This window comes from Hippocampus guttulatus, chromosome 4 (assembly GCF_054856545.1).
Source record: "Hippocampus guttulatus isolate MCC_2025c chromosome 4, RoL_Hgut_1.0, whole genome shotgun sequence".
Taxonomy (NCBI): domain Eukaryota; kingdom Metazoa; phylum Chordata; class Actinopteri; order Syngnathiformes; family Syngnathidae; genus Hippocampus; species Hippocampus guttulatus.
In genome coordinates, this window is record NC_141264.1 from 8,337,102 (window position 1) to 8,357,774 (window position 20,673).

The 20,673-nt window shown below is 41.7% G+C and overlaps 1 long non-coding RNA gene and 1 other non-coding gene across 2 annotated transcripts; both read left to right on the forward strand.

Moving 5' to 3' along the window:
- The first annotated feature begins 155 nt into the window (after nucleotides 1–155).
- On the forward strand, nucleotides 156–228 carry trnar-ucg (transfer RNA arginine (anticodon UCG)). Its single transcript has one exon. It is a non-coding gene; the product is annotated as a tRNA-Arg (tRNA).
- A 2,785-nt stretch (nucleotides 229–3,013) lies between these two features.
- On the forward strand, nucleotides 3,014–12,193 carry LOC147205836 (uncharacterized). The gene is made up of 3 exons (XR_015100808.1): nucleotides 3,014–3,178; nucleotides 4,659–4,922; nucleotides 10,649–12,193. It is a non-coding gene; the product is annotated as an uncharacterized LOC147205836 (long non-coding RNA).
- Nucleotides 12,194–20,673: the final 8,480 nt, after the last annotated feature.

A 20,673-nucleotide genomic window follows, 5' to 3' on the forward strand; every position in this document is an offset into this window, starting at 1 on the left:
CGTCCACTCATTTAAACTGAATAACTGTGAAAAAGATTCCATTGACTTGCGCTCCGTGTAAATTACGTATGCCTGGTGCTAATACAATAAAAGGTTTGCCTGCTGCACCAATAAACTATTTATATTTATTTAAAAGTCTTTGACCGGTCGCTGACGGCCGTGTGGCCTAATGGATAAGGCATCTGACTTCGGATCAGGGGATTGCAGGTTCGAGTCCTGCCACGGTCGAATGTTTTGTTGATAGCGTCTCACGTGTTTCTCGCATTATATTACGAATATACAACGCCAGGTGCAAAAGTAAACGCTGGTCTAACAATACATCGTCGTGTGTTTTGCTTTTTCTAAACAATGGGTGCTACATAAACAAGGAACTTGGTTTATGAGATGCACAGGAATCTAAAAAAATAAAATGGAAAGCACCCAATCGAGGGTGGCTTGTGGTCAAGTGGTTAGTGCATCAGCCTCACAGTGCAGAGGGGCAGGGTTCGATTACAGCTCGGTCTTCCTGTGTGGAGCTTGCGTGTTCTCCCCATCCCTGCATGGGTTTTCTCCGGGTACTAAGGTTTCCTCCCACTTTCCAAAAACCTGTGTGGCAGTTTAATGGAACACTCTAAATTGTCCCTTGTTGTGAGTGTGAGTGCTGATGGTTGTTTGTGTATGTCTAACCTGCGAGTGGCTGGCAACTAGTTCAGGGTGTGCAACAGAGTCCTGAGTTTTGATTTTGACATCTGCACAATCACTGTTCTCAAAATGATATTACAGTAGATCTTAAGATTTTTTTTAAATCAATTTAGCCTTTCTTAAACAAACAACCAAATTCTAAGTTTAGACTTAAATTCCAAATGAGTGATTTACAGAACATTCCAATTTCATTGGAACTGGAGCTCATGTACGACACAGATCATGTTAAAGATTTCTCACAATAATTAGCAGGTATTTTTTTAACAAGGCAGGAAACATAAATATCAGTTTGTCACACTTTTTTGGCAAGTGTTTAGATTTTCAAATGATGACTCCTACAACAGTCTTGGAAATCACAATGTCTCATCATTGGTGAGTTATTTGTAGAACAGGGCCACGGGGTTCGCATGTGGTTCGCACCTGGTGGGCACCATATTCGCGACCCATGATACAGGAGATAATCCATAATCACTACACAACTACCCGATCAAACTACATATGGAGAACTCACTATCGAGCCCATTAAAAAGTGCAGATGTGTTATACTCTTTTTTTGCCGATGTTTTGTTCAGAGGACCATTATGACTGTGAACCCAAATAAATGTATGATCGCCTCATATTGCATATACTCAACAAATCTATGACTAACTAGTTTTAAAATCAGAGTCCGGTAAATACTATGTTCTCAAATGTGATTATTTGGATTTTAAAAGGGGGATTGGAAACAAAATAAAGTTAGCAATATCCATTCACCCATTTTCAACACCTCTTATCTTGAACAGGGTCGCGGGAGTTCTGGAGCATATCCCAGTTGACTTCATGCAAAAGGGAGACTAATCTCTGCAACAGACTCCAATCAAAATGTGCAAACGTCTCAAAGTTTACACGTAGAAATTCAATGAGATTAAACGTAAAATAACAGCAATGAGTAAAGAAGCGATAATATATTCATGTGATCTCTCAAGGTTTTTTCTTCTTGAATTGAAGAAAAAAAACAGTATTATTTTGCAATCAGGCCTCAAATAACATGAATGTGGGGTAAAAAATAAAAATAAAAATCTGGACAAAAACGACTTCTTTTCGAAGAGCATCCTCCCACCACTTTAAACACTCTTCGGAGCCCCTGGATTCTGTGATTGGTCAGAGAGGGCGAGCTGTTAGTGACGTCATCCCGGAGTGGCTTGAGTGACAGCGAGCAGGCTGGAGGAGAGGGAGAAGGTGGATGAACGAGGATGGAAGAGGACGCTTTACCTGGGCCTCATGCTCGAAAAACACCCTTGTGGGAAATTCAAGTCGACTGTTGGTCAGGGACTTTCCAGTCCGGGCTTACAATTAGGTAAGCGAATGTTTTTAAAGGAGACGATTATGCCTACATCATGTTTTACCTGCTTAACACCATGTGTCTTACTGATGTGGGGCATTGAGGGAACGCATGATGTACGCTCTCACTTTCCGGAAAAAAAACATAAAACGTAGCCATTAATAATTAAATATAATAGTGTTCTATCAATAATACTGCACGCTTATAATATTGTAATAATATACATATTTTGGCCTGAAACATTGCCTTGTGTGCCTAACCCAATATTTGTCGAAGTAGGCCAATGACATAAGTCTAATTAAAAGTGAAGATATTGGGCTATTAAAAAATGTCATGGAGTCAAAACGAAGTAATTGGGGCGAGTTAGAAAAGACGGTCACGGTGATCTGACGTCTCGCGCCTTCGCCCCCTTTTTGCTTTCCTTTTTTCTTTCTTTCTTGAGTGCGTTCTAACCTTGATGAGCACAACGTGAGTTTGAACACGTCCAAGTGTGAAGCAGAGGTTGTCGACGTTCGAAAAATACTTCACACGCAATTTCCTCAACATCAAAGATGTCCCGTAATACTTGTAGAAATGCACATTTTATCCCACGTCTCTAACGTAAGAAAATATATCAACCACCGTTTGAATTACAATTTCTTCCATGACATTTTTATTTTATTAATTAGCGTGAAATAGGCCATCAGGCGTTTCGGCCCAGCCTTTTTTTTTTTTTGCCTTTAACAAGTGTGCATGTTTTACAGATACTTTATATACCTACTGTATTATTATTTTGGGGGATTAGAGTACGATTAATAGTGACCTGATTATGATAACAATATTTTGTATTTTGTGGGCTCTTTATAATGTAACATGTATTTCACAAAATATTTGAAAAATATGTCCTCGTTTCCTTAGCTGTGTGTTTTGTGATTATTTTGTAAAATGCTGTAAATCCATTTGTACTCATTTCGGGGGGGAAAACTGACACATTTTTGCCTCCTCTAGATGATAAGTGGTAACCTGTGTGGTTAAAGCAATCAGATGTTTTGGGAGTCTGTTTCTGTCTTTGGTTATCTAGCTGTATGAGTGTTAAATTCCTGTCATAAAGCTAGATAACCGAATGTAGGAATGACTCTCGTAATTAACGTTGAGGGAGAAAGCAAGAAAGAGCGAAGACTGGCCTTTACCTCAAAGGTAAGGATTGTTCTACATTAAGTGCTTGTTCATTTAATTTTGCAGTTGAAAAATAATGCTATATATGTCATGCACAAATATCTTCGATCAACAAGCAGATCATATGTAAACTACTAATTTTGCTTCCATATTCAAACACACTCATATACCACACACACTTAACAACGCACACAACCTAAATGAGAATGACAAATAGTAGCAGTAAAAAGAAGCCAAGGACACAGTGTAACATGTGCATAATAAACATGACAGTTTGCATTGCTATCATATCATTGTGTAATGTCGAAAAGTAGTGCTGTAAACTGCCATGAGAAAGATTGTCAAGTAGAGAAATATCTATAGACCAGGATTGAAAAATGTCATGATCGATCTTATCTAATAATATGACTGTAATTAAAATGTAAATATGACACAATGAATGACCACACCGTAATAATTCAAATCATATTACGTGTGCAGACATATAGATTGGAATGTGTAAAATCTTTGGGTATAATTGGATTTCACGCAAGTTTGTTTTGAGGATGCACATCACCAAGCCACTAATCAAATCAGCGATACGAAGAGCTGGTTTTAAACAGGTTTGAATCCAGAGTTGTGCATTGGGCTCGCCTGGCGTCATTGTTGTAGAAGTAAAGACACACACACATTGGGCACGTTGTTTAGTGCAGACTTAATAAATATTCATAGGAAATGACTAAACAGCAAATGAACTAGATTGGTGTGTAAGCTTGTCATAAAGTGCCAACGTGAATCTTTTCATTTAATTTAAATGTAAAACATCTCTAGCGCGCTTTGTTGACAGAAGAAAGAAAGGGGGAAACGAGTGCTTTGTGCTGGCATTAATGTTTCCAGGACTACTAATAATGAAATGGAGTGGTGTAGGACCCTCTGCAGAACAGGGTTTAAAAAAACACTTGGCATTTGTGTTTAAAAGCTGTAACGAATCTTTAGAGTCTTTGAGATAGATTGGAGCGGGCCTCAATGAGAGGGGCCGCCCCATCCTGTAGACAGGAGCTGAACTTTTCAACTTGCTCCTTGAGTGTGATGCAGTCCATATCCACGTGAGCCTCTAAAGCCTGAAGAGCACCGGTGTGAGATGAGCTTGCATTCAGCGCGTTAACTACCTATTGCAGTGGAGCTCGCTGTCTAATTGCTTGGTTTCACTTGCGGGATATCAGCGATGCGAAAGGGGCTGTGGTCCGAGCCTCTTCCTGTTCATGGTGTCTTTATTTATGGGATGCTCCAAGGCACCATTGTGTCATCCTTTGTACCTCTAGCCCACGAATGATTCTTCACCGCCATTCTCGTTTTGGAGATGAGCAGCTGAATTATAAACCCAGGTTCACAGCGACGTTTAATCACCTGTATGAGAATCAAGCATCCAAACGTGCATCGCTTCTCTTTGTGTAGCTTTCATCACAACCAACAATTCAATGCGGGCTTGTTGTCTAAACCCTGATTGATGTTTTCGTTACAGAGTTTCAATTAGCGCCGTTCTTCTTGAAAAGACGGTGGAGGCATTGTTCAGCGAAAAAGAGGACGAGGTCGTCGCGCTTCCTCCGCCCTCTCTTCTTTTTGCCCAGAAGCCATGGGATGCCATCTGCACTGCCAGTGACAGACACTGCGCCTATGCCAGGAGGCAGACAAAGACCTTGGCCGATCTCGGATCCTGGCTGCGGGCGGAGGAGCCATCTTGGGCGATCTTGCAGTGATATTTAAAATGGCTGGGCTGACGTACAAGGTGGGTTGCATTATCCTTTTTAGGTAGGGTAACGTTGGCTTTTGGTGGGAGCAGTGGGAGGACGAATGGTGAGTGTGTATGCGTGCGTGTGCGTGAGTGCACGGACTGATGTCAACGTGGATGAAGAAAAGATGAGTTCCTTATTTCTTCCCCAATCGAACACGCACACACGTACACTCTCACACTCACATGGCCTTCCCCCTTTTTCATCTGTTCTCTTCCTGCTAATTAGCAGTTAGTGGGGGGTGGGGGGGAGTGATAGGAAGGGGGCTGGGTAGCAAACAAAATTAATGAGCTGGCACTGGTTGAAGGAAAGCTGCCACCCTCTCTTGTCACGCTGCTCCTTTGCACACAGCATGATGGACGCCACCTGGCACATACACGTTACAAAGTGTATATATCTATATCTATCTATCTATCTATCTATCTATATATATATATATACACACACACACACGCATACCGCACACACGCTTGTGTTTTTACAGTCCTAGTTTATAGGTGAAATAAATAGACTCCTAAATTTTATGTTGTCTAAATTTTTTTTAAATAAATTGATTCATTGATGTCGTTCAATTTCAAGCCGTTTAGTTTCATTACTTTGATTGAATGATCATTTTCTATGATAAAGTATTGCTAAAGATAATGAAACAGCCATACAACCTCTCCCAAAAGTCTCCCCAAATCAAACAGGAAACATCTGATGCCACCAAATATGAACACTTGACACACTCTAGGTGTCACGTAAAAAAGTTTATATACAGTATACAGTATATATATATATACAGTATATATACAATATAAAGCTTTATTTGTCTCACAATGGAGAAATTCCCATCGTAAACGTTAAAAGATTTAAAAAAATAATGGAAATCAGCAGAAATGAAGATGCCAATCTCATCATCATATACACACACGCACACACACACACACACACACACACACAAGTTGTCATATTTCAACACATCTGTGTAAAATATTCAATTGTTACCAAGGGAATGTTGCTCAGTATTGGTGACACTCAGAAAGGGTTTCATCCATTCAACAATATGTTTATTACTGCTCAACCCGTATTGTTTTGTGTTTTTTGTTATTGTAATGTGTCCTTGGGTGTCTTGAAAGGCGCTTATAAATAAAATCTATTATTATTATTATTATTATTACTGTGGCTACAGGTTGTAGTGGAGTACAACGATACAGCACTACAATGAGAGCTACTTCTCGTGGTCTGTTGACCTCATTTTGGAACATAAGAGTCAAGATTTTCGACAACAGCTCCAGCTGTGCTGTAGGGATGTTCTACACCTGCATTCAAATACACATTATTAATAAAGGATATCTTATCTTATCTTATCTTAAATGAAGTGTCATAATTGAGCATTATTAGTTTGTCCTGGTTGAATTTTTGATTCAGTTCTTATATGTTGTGACTATCGGTTAACTGCTCTGGCGTCTCTGCAGTCAGGAGCAGCAAGCGGGAAGACGTGAACGTGCGTCCACTGCCAACGTGCGCAGCTGCCGTGCACGTGTGTTAATGAACAGCGTTGTGCGTTTTCACATTATCATTCAAGTCTGCTCGCTCTCGCTCACTGCCCTCTCAATAGCTGGTTAGCGCCCCCGTACCCCCCTCACACACATACACACACACACTCTGCTGACACCCCGCCACACCTGCCCCCCTCCAAAAAAGCTTGCTTTCCCACAATTGTGAGAGCTGGTGCCGCAGCGGGCCCGGCCTGGGGGGCAGGGTGGGAAAGGCCCTCCAGACTAGACATGAGCAGATGCCTGAGACATTAGATTGTCGTGCGGAGCACCGAGGTCGGGTGAGGCGCTGAGTTTTAATGTGTTTGCAAGTGTATGCGTGTTTGATATGTGTGCGTTGGGGAGTGGGGGCGGCGCGGGCCCTGGAGTGCCACCTGACTGTTCATTAGTCTATTCAGCCCCCTCTGCATGTCTGAAAGGCATGGTGATGCGATGCTGTTTTTCTCTGCCAATTGAGCGGGATTCAACATGCATTCGTGCAAAGTACACCACATGCACGCAGTCACCGACCTACACCTTGTCACTCTCTCCTTGGCCTTTATCAGAGGTGGAATGCAATTAGAAATCAGCCGCACATTCATAGTCTCAATCTGATTGTATGTTGCCTGCAAACCTTTGGACTCGGAATGGCACAAGCCTATCCGTGCCTGTGAACCAGCCTGCATGACAGGCCCAATGACGTACAGTATCTCGCTGATAATCTCTCACAATGAACCACACGGATGTAGATTTTGTAAGGTGCACACATATCTGTTCAAATAAATAACATTGTTGCATTCATATATGGTGAAAATATATTCTTCACTTGATTACATACTGTAGGTCCAGATAAGAGGGAAGACCTGATACAAAGGTCAATTGTGAATCAATCGTGTCACTAGTTGTAAAAAACACATTTACGTGTCACCTCATCTGAATGTGAACACCCTTAATCTAGGCAGCTCCAAACTGCACACATTCATCGACGCCCTGCTTCGTGAACCACACATACTGAAGAAAAAAATGGTCGCGTACAATTGGGTTAACTAACAAACAGACGAGAATGACACGCAACCGATCAAGATAGGGTTCAAATGAGTGTCGGTAAGCATGACATTCAGTTGGGAGGTCTGTTGCACAGGCACGGTATGACCACATCTCCTCAAAGAAGAGTTAACATATACTGTAGCTATTTTTCTCTTTGCCTTTGCGGCCGGCAGATCACGTGAAGTTAGTCATGTTATAATTTAGGTACCTGGTGATTGAACACAAACATCTGTTTAATCTGAAAACAAAAAGTGTTTGCAATCAAGACTATCCATTTGGCCAGGGAAGAGGATTTAGGACATCGGTGTGTAGAGTTCTCTGCACCATGTGCATTCAAATATTGACAGTCTCCGTTCTCGAGTGCATTAAATGAATTCACATGCAGTTTGTGGTAGAACTAATTTAATGTGTGTGTGTGTGTGTGTGTGTGTGTGTGTGTGTGTGTGTGTGTGTGTGTGTGTGTGTGTGTCTCTCTCTCTCTCTCTCTCTCTCTCTCTCTATATATATAGGACTACACAGTATATCTAAAAAAAAATTCATCGGCGCCATCATTTTCCTTGTAGAATATGTTCCATAGAACTGTATGCTTTTATCTGACTTTGACCAATAATATACAACCTTAATGTGCATCACCATCCAATAAGATAAGATAAGATAAGATAAGATAACTTTTATTTGTCCCACACTGGGGAATTTGCAGTCTACAGCAGCAAAATTGGGAGTAGGGGGCGAATCAAGTGTTTCATTGCACAAAATAAATGTTTCAGAAAAGAACTGTATACAGTTCAATATGAGTGCAATATAAAATAAAGCATTAGCAATATATTTGTCGAATAAATATAATAAATAATAATCATAATAATACGAGCACAAAATAACTTCTGCATACAAAAAAGTTATTACTGTACACTTAATGAGCTAAGAATACGGTAAGACTGCTTATTTTTCCGCATGAAAACAAAATCATTCAGTACATATTAAATATCTAAATATCGACATTGCGATATTCAACACCCATTTCGTATGTTGCATATTGCAATATCGTGTGTTTGTGTGATGCCAGAGGGTTAGACATACAGAATGTCTTTCTCGTCATGTTCCACAAGAGCAATGACATTTAAAGCACTACAAAAACAGTCATGTTTTTCTAACTAATGAATATGAATAAATGGGGGACAGAATATTATTGCATGTGTTGCCTCTTGACATGAGGATAAGCACATTAGTTTGACGATAGATCGGAGTCATTTGTTTGCCCATGTAAAAAAACAAAAACAAAAAAAAAACACTCTTTTTATGACCCTTGAAGGTCCTCCCGAGGCTCTAGCAAATCTTTGGATCTGCCACTACCATATGAATGTTTAACACGCTGTAATATTTAATGCTCAGCTCACGGGCACAACCTGAGAGTGTGGGATGATTTGCCATGTGGGTCAAGCGAGGCTCACACGGGCTCCTTTAATGAAACGTGGATTAATCTGGCGCAAAGCTCAATGTTAAGTATCTTAAAGAAGGATGGCGAGACATTCGCTGGGATTATGAGGAATCCCTGAGTGCAGGTCCTACAGGGGAGGAGAATTAGGTGACTGTGCCTTTAATACTTGTGTGTAATCATTCCTTCCAGCGTGACAAGTATTGGCTACGCTCTTGCTCAGAGGTGATCATTTATCAGTTTGACTCAACAGTTCTCCGGTGCTATAAGTTCAAGTTCATGGGTGCGGCCGCCGAGTGCGAGAGGAGACGGCGGTGGTCCCTGTATGCCTGTTGGGGGTTACATAGCCTTTGACCTCTGCTGCCGTTGCTATGGGGAAGAGGCTGGCGGGCGCAGTAATGTACGAATGAAAAGGTGGAACTGTCACTGCTCTGCAGCTCACACACACACACACACACACACACACACACACACACACACACACACACACACACACACACACACTAAACTTCCATTCACATTCTCTCTCGATGTCAGCTGCAAGAAAGCAGTTTATGTTGGTTATAATTCATCCAAGCTGCAAGCCCATTCATGTGAGCAGCCTTTATGCATAGTGTGAGCTTGCAAGGCACTAAATACACCACTTGTCAGATGGTGCGCCTTCGTATTTCAAACAAGAATACTCCTAAGATCATCATTTCAAGTCAGAAGGAGTGATGGACATTTTACTTGTGAGACAATACTGAAATAGTTTAGAGTACAGTTTGGTCTAAAAGTATTTGGGCAAAGAGTCTTTTGTTATTTCCCCTCCAAATGATTTTGAAATGAATACAATCCTAGATGTGATTGAACTGGACACTTGTATGACATGAGCCCAGATTGCCATTTCACGCAAAAGGTCTCCATTTTCAAGGATATGGACCGAGTGACATGTTTATTACTGCCCTGCGTGTGACGCGCCGGTGTCACTGTCATTCCATCCAAGTATTATAAATGACAGCTATATACAATAATGTCACTTTTCCCTAAACGGAGGCAATCTGTAGAAAAGGGTTTTGTGGTAAATAACATTTTGTGAAACTCCTTGAAAGAAAGCTTGACATCTTTCATGGCGATGTATGTTTTTTTGGGGGGGTTTTTTGTAAGGATTTTATTACTTCTGAGAAAGCGGCAAGCCGGCTCATTGGAATAAGTGCACGTCTCCATGTCCCCTTCGTAAATATGTGAAAGTGTGGCCTCATTTAAGGTTGTATTCATTCAGGGGAGGGGGTGCTCACGAATAAAGGAGTGTGTATTTGCATATGCTGTATGCTGTCTGCAGAAAATAAAAGGAGCGGGCAAAAAAAAAAGATATCAGAGGTGGACAAAGAACAAGGACAAATCATTCATTGGAGGCTTGGTGGGAGAAAAGGCTCGTGTGAATTGGGGAGTGGGTGAAAATTGACAGAGAAAGAGTTGGCCCTGGTTCCCCGTGGGGATAAAAGCCTTAAAACCCTTCCATGATAAAGTCAGAAAATAAGAGAGAAAAACAACATGTAGATACAGAGGCTAAAAAAAAAACTGCTGATGTTTCTTATTTACCTTCATGCACCCTTTTCAAGAACGTAGTTATGCAATTATTTAAACATATCGATGCACTTGTATTGACAATTTTTTTTGTTTCATAAAAAATGTTTACATTTTGTGCAGGATTGAAAAGGCTCCTTTTCTTTCTTTATGTCCCTAGGTTGAAGATGACAAGCAGTGGAATAACTCCAGCCTGCACATATTTGGGACCAAAGTCATCACACCATTTTTTTTTCAAGGATAACACCAACTCAAACCACGATGTTTTTTTCAATTAAAACGTTACTGCACTTATGTAAAATGTGTTCATCTTAAATTCTGCAAATAACCCCCCCACCCGCAAAACCTGTGTACAATTTGTTTTCAATGTGATTTGTTTCAAGAACATTGTAAAATAAATAAAACTCTGCTTTTAATCCCCCCCCCCGCCCCCCCTCTTCCGTCCCAAATGATGAATACTTCTGTATATTGACATAAACAACAAAATGAAATAAACGCACAACGGTCTAAATCGTGTTTAGGGAAAAGGGCATGCACGCGCAGTGCTTTCATGTTGATAGCAATGTATATCATAAAATGATTTCGTTCATCGAAAGACGCTGGCCTGAGGAAATGCGCTGTACAAGCTTTGCGTGCGCTTTTTCTTGTGGCGCTTTTTTTTGGGGGGGGGGGGGGAGCCCATTAAGTGCATCAGACCCTGCACAATTGGCTGGAGCTGCACCTGTGATTAAAATGGGTTCAACATCTTGTTCGTTTATGAATTTTTTTTGAAGCAGGGTGGTTTTAGGTTGAGCAGAAAAGGAGGAAGGTTCGATCGAATGACATGGCGTGACGCCTTGTTTCCACCCAAACAAACAGCATGTGAAGAGACCCGCACACAAACGCGCGGGTACGCGCAGACGGGTCAACGCGGGATTAGACTGCATCTGTTTCTTTAAAGGAATGAAAAACGAATGCGATGCAGGCATTAACAGGAGCCCGTTCACGTAATTTGAAGGCCCATACGAATGTGCAGAAACGAATCTGGGCTCAGGGCTCGTCAGGGCTCAGTGGATTATTCAGATAGATCCACGGCGCGTGTAACGTCATGTTGATGTATTAAAATAAAAATGCCTTGCACGATTAAAATGTCAACAGCTTTCATATTTGACGTTTGTGGAAAAATTGAAAACGTTCTTAAATTTTGACATTTTACATGCAATACAAAACAAAATATACAAAATGTAAAGGTATCGTGGAAAGTAGCACAGCATCATCTACGACAATACAAGCTAATATAATTTAATATACCGGTAACGGAATACAGTGTAATGTAATGCATGTGCCTAGCAGCCTTGCCCCTCCACGACTATAGTGAGGAGAGCAGTAGAGGGACTTCATCACATAAAACAATATCAGCCGGTACGAAACTAAATTCAAGCGAAAACAAGTAACAAAAGATTGTTTGACAAATTTCGATTTCCTTGCACAAATATACACAAATAAACGTGGACATTAGTTCAATGAATCGTAAAATGAGATGGCAAATGTGAAAAAATACTCCCCCCCCCAATCGAAAAGCTTTTTTAAGTGATTCCGTGAGGGTGGGGAGTTGTGCATGTTTTCGATGTGTCTCAATAATTGTAGCAACTCCTTTCTGGTTGAATGCAAAGCAATTAGTGAATCCAGCCTCTGGAATGTTTAAATAAACACATTAATAAAACTGCTCCACTGGTGTGATTTTATTCATTAAAAACTTCTTGTGTGCTTTCAAACCTGTGTGCTCCACTAATAAATGCTGCCATTAATCAAGACTCCCAATCGTCTGTATTGACCACACAGGCCAAAAACATTTCGCTATTTGTTTTGGCGAAGTACTTACAGGACATCAGGGGTCCGAGGTCATGACCAGGATGGTCCCCCAGAGCACAATAAACAGACCAGAGAGATGCTGAGGTCAGGAGCCAGTGTCAAAGGGCAAGGGCTGCTAATTAAGAGGCCATTTCCAGCCATTCCCCGGTGACCGCTGCACTGAGATGCACTGACCACTTAAGTACACAGAACAACCAGCAGCAAATTCAGAAAACTAGATGAATAATTGGCAACGAAACTGCAAAAGAGGAAAACGAGGAGTGCATTTAACACTATGGAAGTTGTACCGAATAGTTTGGAATATGGTCCAAAAGCAAGCGATTTTCTGCAGATGAGATCTTAGATGTTTCGAAGCAGCAAGACTTGAATGAATTCTGTCGACAAAGTCTCCACGTTTTGGAGGGAAAGTCGCTTGGAGCTGTTTGTGCCTGCAGTGAAAGAGTTTGGAAGTGAACCTTTAGCATAAGAATGGAAACGGGGTCTGTGAACTTCTCTGAAGCCGACCTCCCTCCCACCCTGTGACTAGTGGGCCATTCTTTGGAGCCTTGGCCTTGGCCTAAACTCCCAATCGAGCTGATTTAACGTATCCTACAAGGCTTTCCTCATGCATGCACCCCTTCCACACGTTTCGTGCCTTGCCCTATGAATGGACCCAGGCCTCGAAATAACAGGGCGGCCTTTTCTCCCATTGGGTCATTACGCAATTGGGTTTCCTCTAATATATACCGGAATAACCTCAATTTTTGGATTAGTTAAAGTATCTCCATCCAAACATTGAAATTTTATTTATTACTTTGTTTACTAATTATCAAAAATTACTTGCTTGTAAAGGCAATTAATGCTCAGTTCTCTCTTAGTTTAAATCTTGAATGTAGAAGCTAAATGGCACCATTGTGTGTGTGTGTGTGTGTGTGTGTATTTATTTTTTTACACACATCTCTCTCTCTCTCTCTTAACTGGTGACCAGTTATACCTATAGAATATAGTAATACATCAGAATTACATTGATCAACTTATTCAATGTATTAATGAAATGTAGTATTTATTATGAATATGAGAAAATTCATTAAAAAATCTGCAATAGTGAGTATGTATATACAAACTGAGAGCTGTATAGATAGATAAGTACAGTACACATAAGGATAAAAGCATTGATGATATGTGGATTTTTCCTTTATTTTTGTATTGAAAAAGGATCAACTCATATGTTGCTACATAACAAGGGGTAGGACTAGATAAGTTTCTTACTTCTTCCTACTCCTTTGAACGTAGAATTGTGATGATGACTGTTTTTTTTCTATTCCTTTTTACAATTTTTGCTTGCCTTCACTTTTGTCAATTTGTTGTTGTGTTGTGTTTTATATGTTCAATAAATAAACAAACAAACAAACCAGCCAATCGCAGTGCACACAGAGACAAACAACCATCCGTGCTCACACTCACTCCTCGGGACAATTTAGAGTGATCCATTAACCTAGGAGAAAGTTCTTAATTTGACGAGTTGTCATGAATCATACTTTTCACTGCACGTGACCGACCTGATCGCCACTGAACTTGTTTAGACTGAATCACCAAACCCCCGGGTTTCGATTGAACCCGGGTTAAGAACTACTGATTTCGAGTTCAATCAAGCTCCCATGCATGTATTTGGACTGTGAGAGAAAACCCACGTAGGCACAGGGAGAGTGCAAACCACACACAGGAAGGCCGGGGCCGGATTTGAACCCATGACCTCTGCACTGTGATGCAGATGTTCTATTAGAGAGAGAGAGAGGATGGGGGGGGGGGGGTGACAGAAAGAAAGAGCAAGCAGGATATAGGCTTCATTGCATGTGGAAAAAAAGAAAAAAAGTGTCCATGTAGTAAAGGGTTTCGTGATAGATCTTAAGAATTTCAAAGGGTGTTTGATGCTGCTGGAAAGAGAGAAACACCATGAAAGATATTGTGCTTAAGGCACCAACATGGATCTGTCCAAGCAATTTGCAAGCTGATATTGGTTTATCAGCACAGCACAACAATGAAGTTCCCAAATTGTTGCCACACGCTAATAACTCTGCTGTGATTGGCTGGCATTCACATTCAAAGTTAAGGGTTAACATTTTCACTGCAAGCTGATTCCCTGAAAATATATAACATTCTTTGCTATCCATGGATAAACGGGAACGCTGAGACAAAATTAGGCCAAAAAAAAAAGTGAAAAGAAACTGTTGTTATATTTCCCCTCTATCATTTTGAGCCGTGCGAGCACCACAGGAATTCCAAGGCACATTCCAACAGGCTGGTTTGAGGTGATTTATCATTCAGCATTTATACGAACACAGGGGACTCGAACCGTGTCTGATGTGTGACTACTGTGTTAGCCTTTGACCCCAGACTGTCTGGAGGGCCACGATGACAGAGAGTCAAGGTCAAGGGGAAGGGGGTTGGGGAGACGGGGATGGGAATGGGTGGCATCTGATGAGTGGAAGGGTTCCCTGTCTGGGAGTGCAGAACCCAGACAGTCTCAAGCATCTATGCCAGGCCAGACGGGCTCCGTCGTGAACCCTTTTGCATCCGAAGCGCCACACTTTGTCTGCTGCCCGCCCCTGGAGGGGGAGCTGGTGTCTGCGCAGAGCACAAAGACTCCCTAATCTGCCTCCATGCAAATCCACACAACAACATTGATTGAACATTTGGATCACACTCAGTTGCGTTTGTCTCTCGTTCATCACCAGTCATACGTTTAATTTTGATTCTCATCAACATTATTTTAGAGGATAATTATGAGAACCCTTTTCGAACAAACATTTTCTTGGCGATAGACTTTTCGATTGATGTTTGTTGCAATCTATTAACCGATGTACGTTTTTGTTGAGAGTTTATGCGTTGAGCCCCCTCGAAAAGTATTGGAGTGGCAAGGTTCCATGTTTTTGTTGTTTACTGAAGACGTTTGGGTCCTTGATCAAAAGATGAATACAGTATGAGAAAAAAGTTCAGAAGGAACTGTGCCATATGACATGTCAAGGTTATGGCAAAGTACAATTAAATATTTATTTTGATCAGTTTTGGCTAAAGAGGAGGAACAAAGGCTCTTCATCTTACAAAAGCCGGTGAACCGTATGCAAAAATGTTCACTCATTTGCTCATCTAATGAGATCCAATGCTGAAGTCGAACTGACCGATGGTTTGATGAGGTTTTCAATGAGTCCATCGGGCAAGTTTTCATCAGACAGGATAAAATAAGATAAGATCAGAAAACCTTTATGAATACAACAGTGAAATTTCACACTAAATATAAACTGATAAGAACACATGCAACAGTAGATCACACAGCAGTGTACAATTTGTCGGACGGAGAAGTATTATAATTTTTTTTTGTCAACGCATAAAAGCAAATCTGTTCAGAAAAATGTTACGATACAATAATTCTCATTCGATACACACACACACACACACACACACACACACACACACACACACACACACATACTGTATATATATATATATGTATGGATCCATCCATCCATCTATTTTCAACATCACCTCTCCTGAAGAGGGTCGCTGGAGCCTATCCCAGCTGACTTCGGGCGAAAATAGCGGACTATACACTAAACTGGTCGCTAATCAGTCGCAGGGCACATACTGTATTGAGACAAACAACCATTCACGCCCACATCCACACCATCACTGAGTGGGAACCGATCCCTCACTGCTTGCATACAAGTCAGGTGAGTGTACCATTACACACGCACACACACACACACACACACACACACACACACACACACACACACACACACACACACACACACACATATATATATAAGGCATTTATTTACACCATCATATATACCGTCTGCTCTGACTGCATAACTCAGCAAAGTAAGCACACACACCCAGTCAGAGATATAATGTCACCTCCCTCAGACCTCCCGGGTGATCTGCAGTGGAGCGTGTAGCCACCTGTCAATCACTCCTTCTTGCCCGCCTTAAGAGAGACATTTGGTCTGGGACAACAGCAGCCCGTCCCTCCCCATACATTCTGGCTCCCCTAGCAACCATGGCTGGATGACTGAGAGGCTTTGTCCCCTCACAACAGGAGCACGCCATTGAACCCAGACGCGCGTAGCAACTAGAATTAGAGGTTGCCAAAAAGGGGTCTTTTCTGTGAAACTGGGGGGGGGGGGGCGAAAGCTCTGTTCTGGTCCATACGTCTGGGATTCATATCACAAGTCTGAAAGGAACACCCTCCTCTTTTTAAATGCTGGTGTAACAGAGCGTAAGAAGGGGCTCGCAGGGATCGAATAGGATCATGCTTAATCTGCTGTTCCTCACCACTGTGGTCTGATCGGGACACTTAAACAGCCTCTGTTGACAATTAGTGGAGTGGGGAGATACCTGGGGCACACACAGGTGGGAGTTGCATTGATTTTTGTGTATGGTGTGAAACATAAGGCCTACAAAACATCTGTGGAAAAAATAGAAAGGGTTTATCGTATCAGAGGTCCTCAACACAACTAATGCTGCGGCCACTTGAGATAGCGTCTGGGTGTCTCTGGTCTGCATCGAGTCTTCCATAAAAGTGAAGTTCAAGTATTGAAAAAAAAAAGTGAACTAACCTTTAATAATAATAGAACATGAACGGTTCTGTTTGAGACTTCTGTTTGAACAAGTTTATGAACACATTTATGGACTTGCGGCTTTCATTAAGGCCTTTTACTGCTGGCTTTGTTGGAGTTACAGCATGGATCCCTGAATGCATGAACAACTGCTACTCAACTCTGTAAAAGACAGAAGGAAATACCAAGATGTTTCATGATAAAATTGAGACACCCCCGAGGTTGTGCAGTTCAGAATTTGACCCATATTTTCAGAAAAAAAAATATACAGTGTGTCTAAAGGTGCACCATACCTTGGCTGTTTTGAAAAGCAACCAAAACGAATGTTGAAGCACTAATACTGCACACAGTGTCACAGATCTTCAAGTTAATTCATTCATTTTCCGATCCGCTTTATTCTCACAAGGGTCACGGGGGATGCTGGAGCCTATCCCAGCTGTCTTCGGGCAGTAGGCAGGGACACCCCGAACCGGTTGCCAGCCAATAGCAGACAAACAACCATTCGCACTCACGCTAAAACTGAGGGACAATTTCGAGTGTTCAATCAGCCTGCCACGCATGTTTTTGGAATGTGGGAGGAACCCGGAGCACCCGGAGAAAACCCTTCCACCCGGAAGCCCGAAGTCCCGGGATCGAACCCACGAGCTCTGCACTGTGAGGTCGACGCGCTAACCACTGGACCACCGGGCTGCTTCATGAAGTTGAAGTAGTTTGTTTGGTGTGACAGCAGGCTGTCTTTTGAACACGTATGTGACGACATCCATCCCATCCATCCATTTTCCCATCCGCTTATCTTCACAGGGGACGCAGGGGGTGCTGGAGGCTATCCCAGCCATCTTCTGGCAGTAGGCGCGGTACACCCTGAATTGGTTGCCAGCCAATCTGTGACGACATGGTGCAGCCATTTTCACACAGACTTTTCATGCTGAATTCACTGAGGTGTCATGGCACACTCCCCTGACTCTGCTCATGCCCTGGAATTGGCTGCCGACAAGCCCAGGGTGTCCCTACTCTTGTCTGATGAGTTTTTGGGGCATTATGAACCATCGCTTAGTCAATTCTATGCTTTGTGTAGCGAGCCATAATGTGAATTTCAAGTGAGCTTCATTTCTGCATACATACTTCAGAGGAGGTAGGATCTAGGGCTGGGTATTCATACCTGTCAACTTTTCGGAGCGCCAACCTGTATAAACTACCAAAAAAATCCTTATAACATACCAAAGCATTTTATATGTCAAAATAACCGCAGAAAAAAACCCACGAAATTTTCAATGATACTTATTGTAGATCTCAATAACACAAAGTCTGGTTAATGTATAATCATCATTCTACTTCGTGGCATTATTGCGTTCAGAGTTGTATTCCTGCGTTACTTTTTTCACCAACTCCAAATGCTGACCCATCGGCTCGAAGTTACAGCATCCATTCATATTTATTTTGGAAATGAAAGCATTCGAGTAGACTAGCACCATTCTGGGCAAAAGCAAACGGAACTACCTGTTGGGGGGGGGGGCGGAAATTTTCAGAATCCGTATGATATGTGCGATACGGCCATATACGTAAGATTCACCACACAATCCGTATGAACTATGGCTAAACCGTATGAGTTGACAGGTATGGGTATTGCCACAACCTCACGATACAATACGTGCCACTATACAGTCGTCACGTATCGCGATACACATGTATCTCGATATTTTACATTACTTTTCATCAGTGGTCACCAGCATTTTTGAAACTGAGAGCTACTTCTTATGTATTGATTAACATGAACAGCTATCCAGTTTAATACACATTTCACATTGGTGACGCCTGTTTTACATACATTTTTATTTGTATACTCAAATGATATTTTTATTACGCTGGATGACAAAAATGTTTTCTTTTTACGGTTATATAAATAGATACTATAAAAAAGAAGGAAAGGAATATGTGGGGAAATTTTGAGCACAGTCATTGATGCAGTTGCTGAGCGGGACGAACAGTCAAAAACACAAATGTAACACGAAAACACTTGGAGAAGATGCTCACACTGAACTAACCACGTGTCAATAGTAAACTGCAGTTGCAGTCAGAGGTCACGCCCTTTTGCTGTGAATGCATATCAGCGGGCACCCTCCCATACACGACCCCCCACGATGAATTTCTGCCTTTGTGTACATTTTATAGCCATGTGTAAAGGATTGCAACCTAATCTAAAATCTGCAAACACTATCACTGGCACGCAGTGTAAACACACCTTTACTGGCAAATTCTTTATTATTTATGAGCGTCTCTGTGGCCCCTTGTTTGCAAGCATGTTTTGTGCACTACCCATTCTGGAGTCCTTCTTCTGTACTCCTTTCCCACCCTCTCCTTAATGCCCCCCACCTGTCAATCAAATATCACGATAGAGCCGTTTGAGTCCAAAAAAACGCTCAACTTGGGTCTCACGAGGCCCCGAGGCCTGGTGCACCTGCACTTTTAAGAAGGCCAGCTATCATGTAAACAACACCTTGAATTAGTTCTGCATTTGTCCTTTAAGTAGATGGAGAATATACATGAGTCAAGTAGGAGCGGGAACTGAGGTCCAATGAGAAGAGGCCAGTGTGTGTGTGTGTGTGTGTGTGTGTGTGTGTGTGTGTGTGTGTGTGTTGGGGGTGTGTGGCTAGTATCAATGCAGCAATGTGGGAACCCTTTCTCTCGGCAGGGCTGCATCTCCTTTAATTGGAACACTTGTGGCATCATTACCTCCTTTACTCAAACATGTTCCTGTTTTTGTTAATACTGGATGTGGATACAAACTCCTTGCTGCCTCTTATCTGTGGAAAAAGAAGTGACAGAATGCTCATTTTTAGTAGAGTGGTCATCATTGGTCAGAACAATGTCATGAAACACTGACTTTGACCTTTACCTTTTCTTGCCCTTTGAACTGAAGTCACAGTGTAAAGGCAAGTGCACGTTGGGTCGCTCAAGTGTGCCCTGGGGTCAGTATACATGGAACCTTTCTTGAGAAGTCTGTGTCACTCCTGGGGAAAGGACTCGCTGGAGATATTTTAACTCGAGTGAGCATCCTTTTCATTAGCATATTGTTTTAAAGGCAGTATCTGGCAGACACACTTCATCCACTCATTGAAAATTCAATTACGATTTCAATCAGCAAGAGAAATGAGCTGCATGGAAAAATAAAAAGCATTTACAAACACATTCAAGCACAGTCTTCACTGATGCTGTCGAAGAAACTTAATCCTTTCACTTAAAGAAAGAAAAAGCTGTCGGTGCAACTCACTACAGTAAACTATTTAAAATATTTTGTAAATGTAACACCTGTATGACACTGTTAATCTAAGAGCAAAATCAGATAGCGGGTGATTTATGTGTTGCAAACGCTTTATTTACAAAACCATGAACACACAGCAAACAGGATCAGTGAGTCCTTGACGTTGATGACTCTTAACGGTACCACCCCCCCCCCCCCAAAAAAACACATTTACCTCTCACACACACAAAACTCTCATATGCACCAGAAACCATCTCACTCCGCCACATAACACACACACACACACACACACACACAGATTAAATCACAGTCATCAAAATAAAATCCCACGAGCAAAACGAAAATGTTATTTTGGGGCTTTCCAGCACCTCATACTCATAATGTGATGATGATGATGATGGTGTGTTTTCATGACATCACACAAGTGTGGCCGTTTTCATGCCTGACACCCCAATGACCACAAGAGAACAATGCAAA